At 43.4% G+C, this 15,280-nt stretch overlaps 1 protein-coding gene across 1 annotated transcript in view; it reads left to right on the top strand.

Annotated features, from left to right (window-relative positions):
* LOC141147033 (bile salt export pump-like) overlaps positions 1-15,280 on the top strand; it is a 122,553-nt gene that overhangs the window by 90,680 nt on the left and 16,593 nt on the right. The window lies entirely within an intron of this gene.

The following is a 15,280-nucleotide window of genomic DNA, read 5'->3' as shown; positions in this document are numbered from 1 at the left end:
TATCCATAAAGTGTTTTTAAAGTGGACCTACCTATACTAAAAAAAAATAATTAAAGATTAACTCTAGGCAGCTAAATCCACAAAACAAATACATATGGAATATGTTTTACCTGCCAAAGAATTTGCCTTTCCCTCCACCCAGCCCTGAGATTTATATAGCTCTATCGCACAGTAGTATCTGACTGGCATACAGGAGACCTGATTTTGCTCTCTTTCAGTTAAGTAACATTACCTGTCTTATCCATCTCCAGTCTATGGCTGAACAGTGAAAGCCGAGTTAAGCCCTGTACACTCGGGCAAAATGTTGGGAGACATTTGCCGGTACAAAAAATACCAGCCGACATTCTGCCCATGTCGAGCTGTCTGGTCTGTCCGGCCGGGTTCTGTCAGACCTGCATGCTGGAAAACCAGCAGCTGACCAATGCCCGTTCAGCGGTTCAGCGGTCACCCGACCAACTCACTCACATGGTCAGTACAGTGGCTCCCAACCGGAGCTGTCAGCTTTTTCCGTGCAACCCGTGGGCTTGCACGAAAAAAAAAACTATAGTGTGTACCAGGCTTCAAGGAAACTAATGAACTCATCTGTTTGTCATGGTTCTCTCCTCCTATCAACATGTTAGTTGTAAGCACATGAGCACCTCAACACAACTGACTCACTGAACTCCTCCTCCCAGTTTAAGCACGTTTTCATGGTGGATTGCAAAAGGCTGATATGAAAAAAAAATAAAGTTATTTCCACCTCTTGTGTGCTCAAAATAAAAATTCGGTATAAGGGACATTACTTACAATCCGTAGTATGTGTCCCTTGTACTGCTGTCTCCTAGCTGAAGTCCTCCTCCATCAATCTTTCTCTATCCCACCGCTGTAGTCTCGCAGTGCAGTGGGGGTGAATAGAACTAAGGGAGCTATGACAGACACTCATCAAGAGAGCCCAGCTATACCCGTCTTATCTGCCCAGCTTCTCCATTCATGAAAGCCTTTAGTACAGCTTCTATGAATGAAAAACAATCTATGAATGGACAGGGAAGACCTTTCATCATCATCTTCATTATCTGCCTGTCCTTCATTCATAGATCACCTTTCATTCATAGATGTTATAGTACAGCTTCTGTGAATTAAGCAAACCGAGCCTCACAGGAAACCTGGGATTCTTCACGAAACCTGGAATTCCATTCTAAGAGAGGTAAGCACTTGGGGGTTTGAATACCATTTTTTAATTGCAGCTGGAAAGGAGGAAAGGAGACTGGCACAGTCAATTTTTATTAACGTACTAAAGTCTCTTTGTTTTCCCTTAAAAATAACAAACATGTCATACTTACCTGCTCTGTGCAGTGGTTTTGCATAGAGCAGCCCAGATCCCCCTCTTCTCTGGTCCCTCACTGGCACTCCTGGCCCCTCCCTCCTGTCGAGTGCCCCCACAACAAGCATCTTGCTATGGGGGCAACTAAACAGAGCCACAGCTTTGTGTGTCCATTCGGACCCTGAGCTACGGTTCGGCCCCGTCCCCTCTCTCTCCTGAATGGCTAACTTACTTTAATTGACAGCAGCGGGAGCCAATGATGCTGCTGCTGTGTCTCAGCCAATCAGGAGTGAGAGTCCCAGACGGCCGAGGCACTTGTGCACTTCGCTGAATTGAGATGGGGCTCGGATACTAGGGGGCTGCTGCACACTGAAGGGTTTTTTTTTATCTTAATGCATAGAATGCATTTAGATAAAAAAAAACTTCTGCCTTTAGAATCACTTTACGATCCACTTCAATTATTAGGCTCTAAGCCCTACATTAGGTGTGACAGGGCATCTCATCTACCTCGTACTGCCTAAAACTGGCCACATATGTTGCAATCTGATTTTATAGTCTCTGCACAATCTTCTTTATATTTACCAACAAATGAGTAGTTGTTGTAGTACGCCTACCTACACAGACATTCAATTTATATCCAATTAGTTATATCCAAGCTATTGCTAAAGCTAAAATAAATTAAGCAATCAGATTGCAAAATGCATTGGCAGAGTACAACTCAAAAAATAGTAACAACAAAAAGGGTTTGTGCTGTGACCTCTAAAAGTCTGATGTCTGGATTCCTGGAAAGATGGAGGCAATCAGTGGATGCTTCAAACATCTTCAACCTAGTACTGAGAAAACATTTTAGGGAAGATGTGATGTTTAATATCAAAACGTAAACCAAGTATAGTAAATCTCCGCAGCAGTCAGTTCTGTTGAAAATATATATTCTTCTGTCAAATTGATCTTCTTAGCAGAGATCATCATTGTACGCACAGATGTCACCAAAGAGCTTCTACACGGTAATGTCTTCAACAAGCTATAAAAAGACGGACTATTATCGCCCATAAAAATGCACGTTTAGACTCTGAATTCTCCACTGACTCATAGATGGGAAATGTAATTGCTCGCAGTGGTATAAAATGACTGACTATACAATGCCACTTATAGAACTCTTTATTTCTATATACCTCAAGTGACTTCCACCTGGAAGAGATAAAACATGTTGTTATGAAGAAATTCTAATTGCTCTGTCATTTAATTATTGCACAACATCTGACAACATACAATGTATTTCTGCAGTGAATAACAAAACCTCAAACTAAGGTGTAGACAGGCAGACTTTTTCAGCTGTTAGTACACCATAAGATGTACAAGAAAAATTTCAAACCTAATTCTAGTTCATTTAAAAAAAAAACTCTGCACAGGAGACAGTACAGTACTTACAATTAATGGGAAATGTCCCTTGTGCTGGTGGCTGCTAAACCTTCAGTCCTCTGCATCGCCCCCCATACCCCTGCAAGGGTAATCTTCCCGTGCTTCGGGGGTTATTACAGCTGTTGGACCTTTCATATTCATTTGTCTTTTGTGCCCCCCTCTTACATTCATCAATTTATCAATGAAAATCAATCTATGAATGGAGGTGACGGACCTTTCATTCATCCACCCATCCTCCTTTTATAGAGCACTTTTAATTGATGGATTCTATAGTACAGCTTTTATGAATGTAGGAGGGAAGTAAAATTGCATTCACACTGTTATTATCATCATTTGAAGAATGCGGCTGCAGAGTATGGGAAGGAGGCAGAGGACTGAAGATTTCAACTAAAACACTAGTCACCAGCACAAGGGACACTTCTCACTGGATGTAAGTACCATCCCTTGTGCTGATTAAAATAAAATAAAGATAGGCTTTAGATTCCCGCTAACACCCCTAAATCTATGCTATACATACTATATATACTAAATATACCAAATCTGTAATATAAAATATACATTTCTTTCCCCACTCCTTCTTAAAAACTTCTGTGTGCTGCAAGCTACACAACCTCTTCAACAAAAGCATATTTTTCAAAGCCTTTGTCCTAGTCCTGGGGACATTGTCACCCCGTCCATGGCCTACACATTCTACGCCATGCTTCTGAGTGGTCCCACCCTGATCACATCCACTTTCTGTGCAATTTCCCAAGTTTGCAGGAAGTGCACCACTCATTGCCATGATCCCCTCGGTAATACCCTTCTTGTGAATTACATGCACATTATCTCACAAAAATGAGTACACCCCTCACATTTTTGTAAATATTTTATTATATCTTTTTATGTGACAACTCTTGACCAGTGCAAAAACCGATATCCCCAACTTTCCATAACCCCCTTTTACCTTATTAAACCCCTTTTTCCTTTTCTCCCCTTATCTATAATGAAAATAGACCACACACAGGAGTTTGGAGTAAAAACTGGCCATAGCAGCCTCCTTTTATTAATAAACTATAAAACCAATATTAAATAACTTTAATATCAACATATGTATAACTATGTATAACCCTTTTTTAACTGACATTTCTTAGCTCCCAATCTTTTGGTCTTCTGATGGCTCCCCGAACTTCACGTTCTCCGCTTTAAACTTTTTACCACCACCAGTATACTGCAGGACCATATTTTACCATACCAAGGCCTCCAGCCGTATTAAACAGCTCGGAGACAACCCCCGTCCCGCAGTGCAAAACATTTTCGTATTCCAGCCTACCCTTTCACTGGAAAAAACACACCAGAGGGGCACATAACCCTGAAAGAGCCCCCCACCATTTTCATCATATGTGTTTTGTACCACCATCAGAGACCAAAGATACCGCCACAGCCCGCAAGGATGACCCCTTAGCCTTAAGGGCCCCTCCACACCTGCAAGGCCCTCTCAATACCATCCTGGAGACCAAGTGCCCATAAATCGATGCCCACAGCTGACAGGTGCACTCCGTCTCCGCTCAGGTACATCCCCACATTAACCTCCAACTCCATGTGTCTCACAACCAGTCCCCCATTTTCAACAAATTTTCCCACAGCTTTGTTCACTTTAATTTGTGCCTTGTTGATCCTGAACACAGATCTCGCCATGCGCCAGGATGTCCGCGCTACTATGTCCGACCACACCACTATCATTCCCAGGAAGGCACCCGAAGTGCCAAAAAATCGAACTTCACAGCAGACACCAGCTCCCTGGTGGATCATCATAATGCGACACGCAAAATTCAACTTACCTAACAGGGACTGCAACTGCCGAAGCTGCACTTTCTTTTTCTCCATCACCTCTCTGATGTCCATCCTAAGCCCATCCACCTTATCCCCTGGCAACCTACACTCTATGGCTCTGGTATTGATCTCCATCCCCAGGTACCCCAAACTTACCCGCAATGTGCTGCAGGGTCACCAAGAGAATTGCAAACACATTAGACGAATGCGGCCCCACGCATAGGAAGTCATCAAGGTAATGTATCACGGAATCTAACCCTGACACATCCCTAATCACCCATTCAAGGAAGGGGCTGAATAGTTCAAACTTGGCACAGGAAATAGAGGAACCCATTGGCAAACACTGATCGACGTAGAATTCCCCTTGCCAACAGCAACCCAACAGCCAAAAACTGTCCGGATGTACTGGTAGCAAACGGAATACCGACTCAATGTCTGATTTTGCCATGAGTGCCCCCTGACCGTAGTGCCTAACCCATGCCACAGCCGCATGGAATGATGTGTAAGACACCGTACAATCATCAGGATTTATACCATCGTTCACAGATCCCCCTTTTGGAAATGAGAGATGGTGAATAAGTCGAAACTTATTCAGTTCCTTCTTAGGCACCACTCCTAACGGTGACACTACCAAATCCCGCAGAGGCTGTGTTGTGAAAAGCCCACTCATGCGCCCCAAAGCCACCTCCTTGGCCAATTTCTCTGAAACCACCCCAGGGTTCTGCAGTGCTGACCGTAAATTCTTTGCCATAGAAGGTATCGCCTTCATGGAGCATGCAATCCTAAAACCCACCGAAAATCCCTCAGTCAACTCCCTTGCTGCCTCCCTATCTGGGTACCTATTTAGAAAAGGCCGCATCCTTACCTCCATCACCGGCGTTGTCCCTCTTCTGAATAGGCTCCCCTGTCCGCTTTGCTTTCCTAAAGCAACGGGAGAAAGGGTGATTCCCCCCACATCCTGAACATTCATGCTTAAACTGACAGGACCCCCCAAACTTGCACGATCCTTCGTTAAACTGCCAACACACCCCCAATTTCTTTCAGTCCAGAGGTGGTCGATCCCCTGGCCCCCCCTGGAAAAAACTGATTCAGGGCCCTGGCGGAAGACATCAAACGCATCCAGAGGCTGATATCTTTATGATCCCACCTAAGGGCTGGCCTAACTGCCCTTCTCTGCCAAAACTGCTCGTCATACCGAAGCCACACGGTCCCCCCATACACCCTATGGGCCTCTCCTATGACGTCCATGTAGCAGAACAGCGCCGAGCAATGTTCCGGGTTCTTCTCCCCTATGACGCTGGCCATATTGGTGAACGCCTGTAGCCAATTCACAAAGGTCCTAGGGATCAACCGATACCTACGCTTCTCCTCATGCTCCTTCGTCCGGCTTCACCCTATCTAGGTTAAACTTCTCCAGTGGTAATAGTGAGAAAATTTCAACATACTCACCTTTAATGATCTTATCCCTAACCTCTTGTTTCAAATGCGCTCCCAACGGTCCCTCATAGCAGACATAAACCTCACATTTCGCCGCGTCCGTTATCCTGACCACGTCCTTCCTGGCCACTACCGCAGGCTCCTCCGCTTTTTCTCCCGCAGAGGCATTCCCTGTGACACTTGAGTCCGACATACCAGCGGGCTCCCCCCCTGCCCCCGGGGTCCCCCCATAATGCGACTTCTTAGCTTGTCCCCCAACCCACAGTGCCACCTGTGCTGGCCCCACCTGGCTGCCCGCAAAATGCTGAACCAAATCCCATAACCCTCCCAGTAATTCCTGCAGTGGCTCACGTGTCCCAGAGGCGACGGGCGAATTGCCCACCCTCGGGCCATTTTGCCCCCCTCCCGTGGCCTCCAATGCAACCCCTGTTAACCTCTGGGCCCCCCCGCACACTGTACCCCGCAACCTGCACATATCAACATTACCAACAACAGCAGATAAATCATGTGACTCACCGGGCTGACTGGGCCTGCTCCCCATCACCGCTGCACCGGTCCCTTCTGATGTCACCATCTCCTGGCCCACCTCCTCGTCCGATCCCGACAGCTCTCCTTCTGACCGTACCTCCGTGGCAGGGAGCATCGGTGTGACCAGGCGAAGCAGGCCTGGAGACCGTGGGTTCCGTTCTTGTTGCCGTTCGCCCCCCTCTCCATCCGTCCTCCTCCTGCTGCAGCACTGTGCGTTCCAGCACTCGTGGCTCCTCGGCTAGTCCCTGCTCTTCTCCCTCTGTCCCCTCCAGTCTCCCTGCATCTGCATGGCGCTGACGGACTGCCAGCAGCGTCAGGTAGCTGACCCACAGCCATGGCACCGCTCCTCCCCCGCCGGATCTCCCCCCTGACAGAGCCCTGTGAAGAGGGGGGATTGTTCCACTCTGGGTCCTGGATGGCGAGGCGTGGGAGCCATTATGACCCGAAGCCCCGCCCCCTGAGTTGGCTTGTAGCCATTCTGGCCCTCTCGTCGCCGCCGCCGTTCTCAAGCGTGCTAAGATCATATCAATGTCGGCCATGCTGCTGCAGCGTGTGTCCAACTTCTTCCTAACTTTTGTCTCTCTCCCACTGCACTTGAAATCCCGCCTCCTTCTTTTATATCACTCCACCCATTTAGTTAACTTCTACCTCATCCCCCTTTCTTCCTTTTCCCATTAACCCTTTGTTGTATCACTGTTTCACACTTGTCATGCCCGGCCCTTCATTATCTTTTCATTCTTACAATCCATTCCGGGCCTCATTGAATAAATGACACTTTGCTACAATGTAAAGTAGTGAGCTTTGTACAGCTTGTATAACAGTGTAAATTTGCAGGTTCCCTCAAAATAACTCAACACACAGCAATTAATGTCTAAACCACTGGCAACAAAAGTGAGTACACCCCTAAGTGAAAATGTCCACATTGGGCCCGAAGTGTCAATATTTTGTGTGGCCACCATTATTTTCCAGCACTGCCTTGACCCTCTTGGGCATGGAGTTCACCAGAGCTTCACAGGTTGCCACTGGAGTCCTCTTCCACTTCTCCATGACGACATCATGAAGCTGGTGTATGTTAGAGACCTTTCACTTCTATACCTTCTGTGTGAGGATCTCCCACAGATGCTCAATAGGGTTTAGGTCTGGAGACCTGCTTGGCCAGTCTATCACTTTTACCCTCAGCTTCCTTAGCAAGGCAGTGGTCTTCTTGGAGGCGTTTAGGGTCGTTATCATGTTGGAATACTGCCCCTCGGCCCAGTCTCCAGAGGGAGGGGATCATGTTCTGCCTCAGTATGTCACAGTACATGTTGGCATTCATGGTTCCCTCAATGAACTGTAGCTCCCCAGTGCCGGCAGCACTGGGACACCCACTGGGACTGGGACACCCAGACCGTGACACTCCCACCACCATGCTTGACTGTAGGCAAGACACACTTGTCTTTGTACTCCTCACCTGGTTGCCGCTGCTTGACACCATCTGAACCAAATAAGTTTATCTTGGTCTCATTCGACCACAGGACATGGTTCCAGTAATCCATGTCCTTAGTCTGCTTGTCTTCAGCAAACTGTTTGCAGGTTTTCTTGTGAATCATCTTTAGAAGAGGCTCCCTTCTGGGACGACAGCCATGCAGACCAATCTGATGCAGTGTGTGGCGTATAGTCAGCCACTGACCCCCCACCCCTTCAACCTCACAGCAATGCTGGTAGCACCCATATGCCTATTTCTCAAAGAAAACCTCTGGATATGACGCTGAGCACGTACACTCAACTCCTTTGGTCAACCATGGCGAGGCCTGTTCTCAGTGGAACCTGTCCTGTTAAACCGCTGTATGGTCTTGACCACCGTGCTGCAGCTCAGTTTCAGGGTCTTGGCAATCTTCTTATAGCCTAGGCCATCTTTATGTAGAGGAACAATTTTATTTTTAAGATTCTCAGAGAGTTTTTTGCCATGAGGTGCCATGTTGAACTTCCAGTGACCAGTATGAGAGAGTGAGAGCGATAACACCAACTTTAACACACCTAATCCCTATTCTCACCTGAGACCTTGTAACACTAACGAGTCACATGACACCGGGGAGGGAAAATGGGCCAAATTTGGACATTTTCACTTAGGGGTGTACTCACTTTTGTTGCCAGTGGTTTAGACATTAATGGCTGTGTGTTGAGTTATTTTGAGGGGACAGCAAATTTACACTGTTATACAAGCTGTACACTCACTACTTTACATTGTAGCAAAGTGTAATTTCTTCAGTGTTGTCACATGAAAAGATATAATAAAATATTTACAAAAATGTGAGGGGTGTACTCACTTTTGTGAGATACTGTGTGTATGGCTTTTTTTTCTCAGAAAATAGGTGCAGGAACTCAACCATGACCCCTCAAAACCTCCTTGACCCCCCCACACACCCTACAAACAGCGTCAAATACTGGGTGTAGTCATATTTCACTAACAGTGGGAGGGTCTTAAAGGGGCATTAAATACCAGGAGTGCATTATGTACAGAGTGCAGAGTTCAGGGGTGTGCTACATACAGAGTGCAGAGTTCAGCCTTCTTCCACAGCTGTTTACCTCTGCATCCCCCATCCACATCTCACTTTCACCCCTCTTCCCAGCCGGCTCTAGGACCTCCCCGCACACTGTAAATGGCTCCACCTCTCTCACTTGCAGGTAGATCATCCAGTGGGGGCGTCGGCATCTGCACAGCACCCCAGGCACCTACATCTTCCTTGTCCCCATCCTGCACTCAGTGGGAGCCACTCAGGAGACCAGATTTGTGGGAGCTGCTGCGAGACAAGCTGTCACTTGTAAACACAGAAGTCAAACTTCTGTGTTTTACAAGTGATAGTGCTAAGCAGGGAGCAGAGGGTCTAAGCCAGAGGTGGTGGAACTGAGTTCCACCAAGTTCCAGCTGAAAAAAGCCATATATATATATATATATATATATATATATATATATACAGTGCCTTGAAAAAGTATTCATACCCCTTGAAATTTTCCACATTTTGTCATGTTACAATCATAAACGGAAATGTATTTTATTAGGATTGTATGTGATAGACCAACACAAAGTGGCACATAGTTGTGAAGTGGAAGGAAAATGATAAATGGTTTCAAATTTTTTTACAAATAAATATGTGTAAAGTATGGCAAGCATTTGTAATCAGCCCCTTCTACTCTGATAACCCTAACTAAAATCTAGTGGAACCAATTGCTTTCAGAAGTCACCTAATTAGTAAATAAAGTCCACCTGTGTGTAATTTAATCTCAGTATAAATACAGCTGTTCTGTGAAGCCCTCAGAGGTTTGTTAAAGAACCTTAGTGAACAAACAGTATCATGAAGACCAAATAACACACCAGACAGGTCATGGATAAAGTTGTGGAGAAGTTTAAAGTAGGGTTAGGTTGTAAAAAAATATCCCAAGCTTTGAAAATTTAACAGAGCACTGTTCAATCCATCATCCGAAAATGGAAAGAGTATGGCACAACAGCAAACCTACCAAGACATGGCCATCGACCTAAACTGACAGGCTGTGCAAGGAGAGCATTAATCAGAGAAGCAGCCAAGAGGCCAATGGTAACTCTGGAGAAGCTGCAGAGATCCACAGCTCAGGTGGGAGAATCTGTCCACAGGACAACTATTAGTCGTGCACTCCACAAATCTGGCCTTTCTGGAAGAGTGGCAAGAAGAAATGCATTGTTGAAAGAAAGCCATAAGAAGTCCCATTTGCAGTTTGCGAGAAGCCATGTGGGGGACACAGCAAACATGTGGAAGAAGGTGCTCTGGGTCAGATGAGACCAAAATTGAACTTTTTGGCCTAAAAGGAAAACGCTATGTGTGGCAGCAAACTATCACTACACATCACCCTGGACACACTAGCCCCACCATGAAACATGGTGGTGGCAGCATCATGTTGTGGGGATGCTTTTCTTCAGCAGGAACAGGGAAGCTGGTCAGAGTTGATGGGAAGATGAAGCCAAAATACAGGGCAATCTTAGAAGAAAACCTGTTAGAGTCTGCAAAAGACTTGAGACTGGGGCGGAGGTTCACCTTCCAGCAGGACAATGATTCTAAACATACAGCCAAAGCTACAATGGAATGGTATAGATCAAAGAATATTCATGTGTTAGAATGGCCCAGTCAAAGTTCAGACCTAAATCCAATTGAGAATCTGTGGCAAGACTTGAAAATTGCTGTTCACAGACGCTCTTCATACAAGCTGACAGAGCTTGAGCTATTTTGCAAGGAAGAATTGGCAAAAATATCACTCTCTAGATGTGCAAAGCTGGTAGAGACATACCCAAAAAGACTTGCAGCTGTAATTGCAACGAAAGTTGGCTCTACAAAGTATTGACTCGGGGAGCTGAATACAAATGCACGTCACACTTTTAACATATTTTTTTGTAAAAATGTTGAAAACCATTTATCAATTTCCTTTCACTTTACAATTATGTGCCACTTTGTGTTGGTCTATCACATAGAATTCCAATAAAATACATTTACGTTTTTGGTTGTAACATGACAAAATGTGGAAAATGTCAAGGGGTATGAATACTTTTTTAAGATACTGTATAAATTTCATGATGCTTAAATGAATACATAGTTGCAATAATATGTGTTCTTTTAGGGGTGCGTAGAGTTCAGCTTTAGTTTAGTTATCTATTCATTTAAAAGTGTTTTTTTTTTTAAATATAGTAGGTACCTATCTCTGCCTCTTCCTGTAATTTTCTACACAAACAAGAGTCTAGAAGAGGGAGAAGAAATTGTGTGAGATTACATTGCGCAGTACAATAAATCTAGTCCTAAGAGCTTGCTGATACAAGGATAGTAAGCAGAGAGTTGACTTCATCAGTATGTTGATGTTCTTGCTCTGTCCAATCACCATGCTAGGGTAGGACTGATGCTCTGTTACTGCCCAATCACCATTCTGGAGGATGGCTGAAGACAAAACATTTTTCTATGTGAAAATAAACCTTGCGTCAAGCAATAAATATACTAATACCTTTTGTACAAAGCTGCTCCCCAAAAAAAAACAGTAAACCTGTCACTATGCAAGTGAAACAAGATTAGGTGATAGGGGGCGCTGAGTGATTATTCCTTATATGTCAATACCATAAACTAAAGTGAATATATGCATAAAGTGCAATATTTCCTTATATCAAACAGATATCATTCATGAAGTGAAAATATACATAAAGTGTAATGAAAAAACATCTATAAATTGGTAGTGAAAAAAATTGAACAAATCATATTTTATAAGTCCATATTTCCAATGATGTGTCTTAATTAGTAGAACCACACAAAGTAAGAGGGAATTCCTTCACCGTATAAATATGAATCCACCCAATGTGCTCTGAATTGAAAGCTGCTCACCAGATGGATGCGACCTCTTTATTTAAAAAGAAGGTCTAATGCGCTTTTGTGAACTCCTGGATAGGATACCCTAGGTTACCAGATGACTCCTCTGTACTGTGACTTCCTCTCCACCAAAATATCCCATATGGAAGAAACAAAGGGAAACTACATAACGCAATACTGTTGGTTTATTTAAAATCATACATAAAACATGAAGGTTGTCCGCTTACATTTAAGTGTGCCTTAGCCTGGCACTGAGGATAGCCTGCAGAGAATGTATTATGGAGCTGCTTGCCGCTGGGCTCACGTCCTGAGTCGGCATGCATTCCACTCGGGCATGGGAGAAACCGGAAGCTGGGACCCGGAAGTGACGTGACCCGGAAGCGACCTCAATAGACATTTCGTAATTTATATGTCAGTTTATATATCAGGAAGCATACCGATCACTGAGCATGCTCAACTTAAATGGCTAGGAAGTAGCTGTGATTGGTGGAGCATCAAATCTCCACCCTCCACATCCACAATGTATAATACACGGATTTCCATGCAACACAATCCACTCTGCATTGCCCACTCGCGTCAGTGAACAAATGTATCTTTGACAACCACAATATTACAATACATGATAAGATACAATAAAACATTGATAATAAAATTAAAATAAAACACCAAATCATTAACCCTAATAGATTTGTAGCCCACTACTAGGGATGAGCCGAACAACCCCCTGTTCAGTTCGCACCAGAACATGCGAACAGGAAAAAAGTTTGTTCGAACACGCGAGAACACCGTTAAAGTCTATGGGACACGAACATGAATAATCAAAAGTGCTAATTTTAAAGGCTTATATGCAAGTTATTGTCATAAAAAGTGTTTGGGGACCTGGGTCCTGCCCCAGGGGACATGGATCAATGCAAAAAAAAGAGTTCGACTCGAACTCGAAGCTCATCCCTACCCAGTACCATAATCTTATCAAGCAGATTGAATTATAAGCAAACCTGAATAATAAAAATACATTTTTAAACAAGACTGTATACTTTCATTAGTCAGATAACTTTTCATTAATTAGTCAGAAAGCAGTTAAGGTCCATCTCAATGTTCATACTCGCCAGTTGCATAGTAGCCAGTCGGTATAACCACTGGGTTTCGTTCCTAGAGACCACTTGTTTTAGATGTGTACCTCTCCAATGTTTAGATATCTTATCTATCCTATAAAAAGTCAGTAATCTGGGATCTCTATTATGGAACATTCTAAAATGTTTTGATACACTATGTTTAGTGAATCCGTTAACAATGTTAGTAACAAGCTCATTAATCCTGGTCCGTAGCTTACATGTGGTTCTGCCCACGTACTGCATTGGGCATGAACATTCCAGCACATAAGTTACATGATCTGAATCACATGTGATCAAAGACTTGATTTATTGTTCTTGTTTATTTACTACGGAATGGAACCTCTCTATTTTTAATTTTTTTTTCTCTCTGTGGTTTTGCAAGCTTTGGATCTGGGGCAATAATAGAAGCCTTCTCTATCTAGGAAAGTTTTTTTTTTGGGGGGGGGGGGGGGGTCTGAAATGTTGGGTGCTATCTTATTTCTAAATCCTGGGGCTCTTCTATATATACATTTCGGTTTTGTTGGAAGAAGGGGCCCAAGATCTTTATCCTTCAAGAGGATGGGCCAGTGTTTTTTAAAAATATTATCAACCTCTTTGTACTGTCTATGGAAGCCTGTAATAAAGGCCAACTCTCCCTTAAAATACCTTGATTTACTATTGGTTAGAATGGACTTTTTATCCATAGTGGATACTTTGTTCCTACAACATTCTAATTCTTGAGGGGTGTACCCTTTCTCCATAAACCTGGTTAATAGAATGTCTGATTGGGTATTAAAATCCTCCAAACTGTCACAGTTCCTCCTCATTCGCATGAACTGGCTTTTGGATATCCCCCTAAGCCATTGCGGATGATAACTCTGGATGAGTACATATCCATTTCTGTCTGTTTCTTTGAAAAAATGTTTTAGTTGTTATTTTGTTTTATTTCTTTGTAAGTACTAGGTCTAGATAATTGAATGTCTCTATATGGCTCTCTGCCTTAAATTTCAAACCATAGACATTAGCATTCAGCATCCCTATAAATGAATCCAGACTATCTTGGGAACCCTCCAAAAGTAATACAATATCATCAATGTACCTCTTATAAAATAAGAGCTCCTCCCATTTGTTGTCATATATATTTTCTTCTTCCCACTTATTGAGTACCTAGTTAGCCACACTAGGGGCATATCGTGCCCCCATGGCTAGCCCTTTGGTCTGTTTGTAAAACAGTTTTTTAAACCAGAAAAAATTGATACCCATCGCTATTTTTAATCCCCTCAATAAAAAAACGGATTTGCACCCCCTTTAATGAGGATTGCCATTTCAGGGCCCATTTTACTGATTTCAGGACATCATGTTGGTTAATATTGGTATACAAAGATTCTATGTTTGCTGTAACCAAAATGGTATTCAGGGTAACCTTAACTTTTTGTAACATCTTAATGAGTTCTCTACTATCCTTAAGATAGGCTCTTCCTTGTGTGACTAATGGTTTCAAATAAATGTCCAGATATTCACCCACTCTGGAATACAGGAAATCAATCCCGCTAATAATGGGTCTTCCCCGCGGGTGATCTTTGAAATTGTGCACTTTAGGGATTATATACATCACTGGTATTCTGGTAGTTTGTGGGATCAAATATTTTGTCTCTTTCTTGTCGAGAATTTTAATTTTAATACCCTTATTTACCCACTCAGTGAGTTCTGATTTTAATTTGGTTGTAGGACCTGATTTAAATTTTGTATATGTGGTATTATCTGCCAATAATCTAAGTACTTCTTGATTATAGTCCTCTATAGTGAGTATTACCAGCCCTCCCCCCTTATCTGCTGGTCTCACTACAATATCTTTTTTTTTTTTCCAGTTGTTTAATTCCTTCCCATATTCATTCATTTTCCTCGTTCAACCTCATCCTGAATTAGGTGTTTGAATACCTCAATAAGGTGATGTGTGCCTTTCTTGGAGTTAAAAAACAATTTTGTTTTAAGTCCATTATGTACAAACTCTTGATCCCCAATACTTCCTGGGGGTAAGCTTGCAAAATGTTTCTTTATATTAAGTTTTTCAATGTCGATAAAAGCTTAAAACTTATCAAGGATCCTATCTGGTGCAAATTTTAATCCTTTAGCTAGGACCTCCATCTCTTCTTCAGAGAAATGGATGCCTGCTAAATTAAAAAGACCCTCATCTAATTGTCCCTTTTTCTTTTTATTTCTACTTTCTCCTCTTTTTTCTCTATTTCTAAATGGTCCCTTGTATATTGTTGGGGAGGTGGAGGTGGGGTCTGGTATGGTTCCCTCCATCCCCTCCAATCCCCCCCTGGTGATAATAATTCTGA

The sequence above is a fragment of the Aquarana catesbeiana genome, linkage group LG06 (genome assembly GCF_042186555.1).
Source record: "Aquarana catesbeiana isolate 2022-GZ linkage group LG06, ASM4218655v1, whole genome shotgun sequence".
NCBI classification, from domain to species: Eukaryota; Metazoa; Chordata; class Amphibia; order Anura; family Ranidae; genus Aquarana; species Aquarana catesbeiana.
The sequence above is the reverse complement of the archived record's forward strand: the minus strand, read 5'-3'. Positions and strand labels throughout refer to the sequence as shown.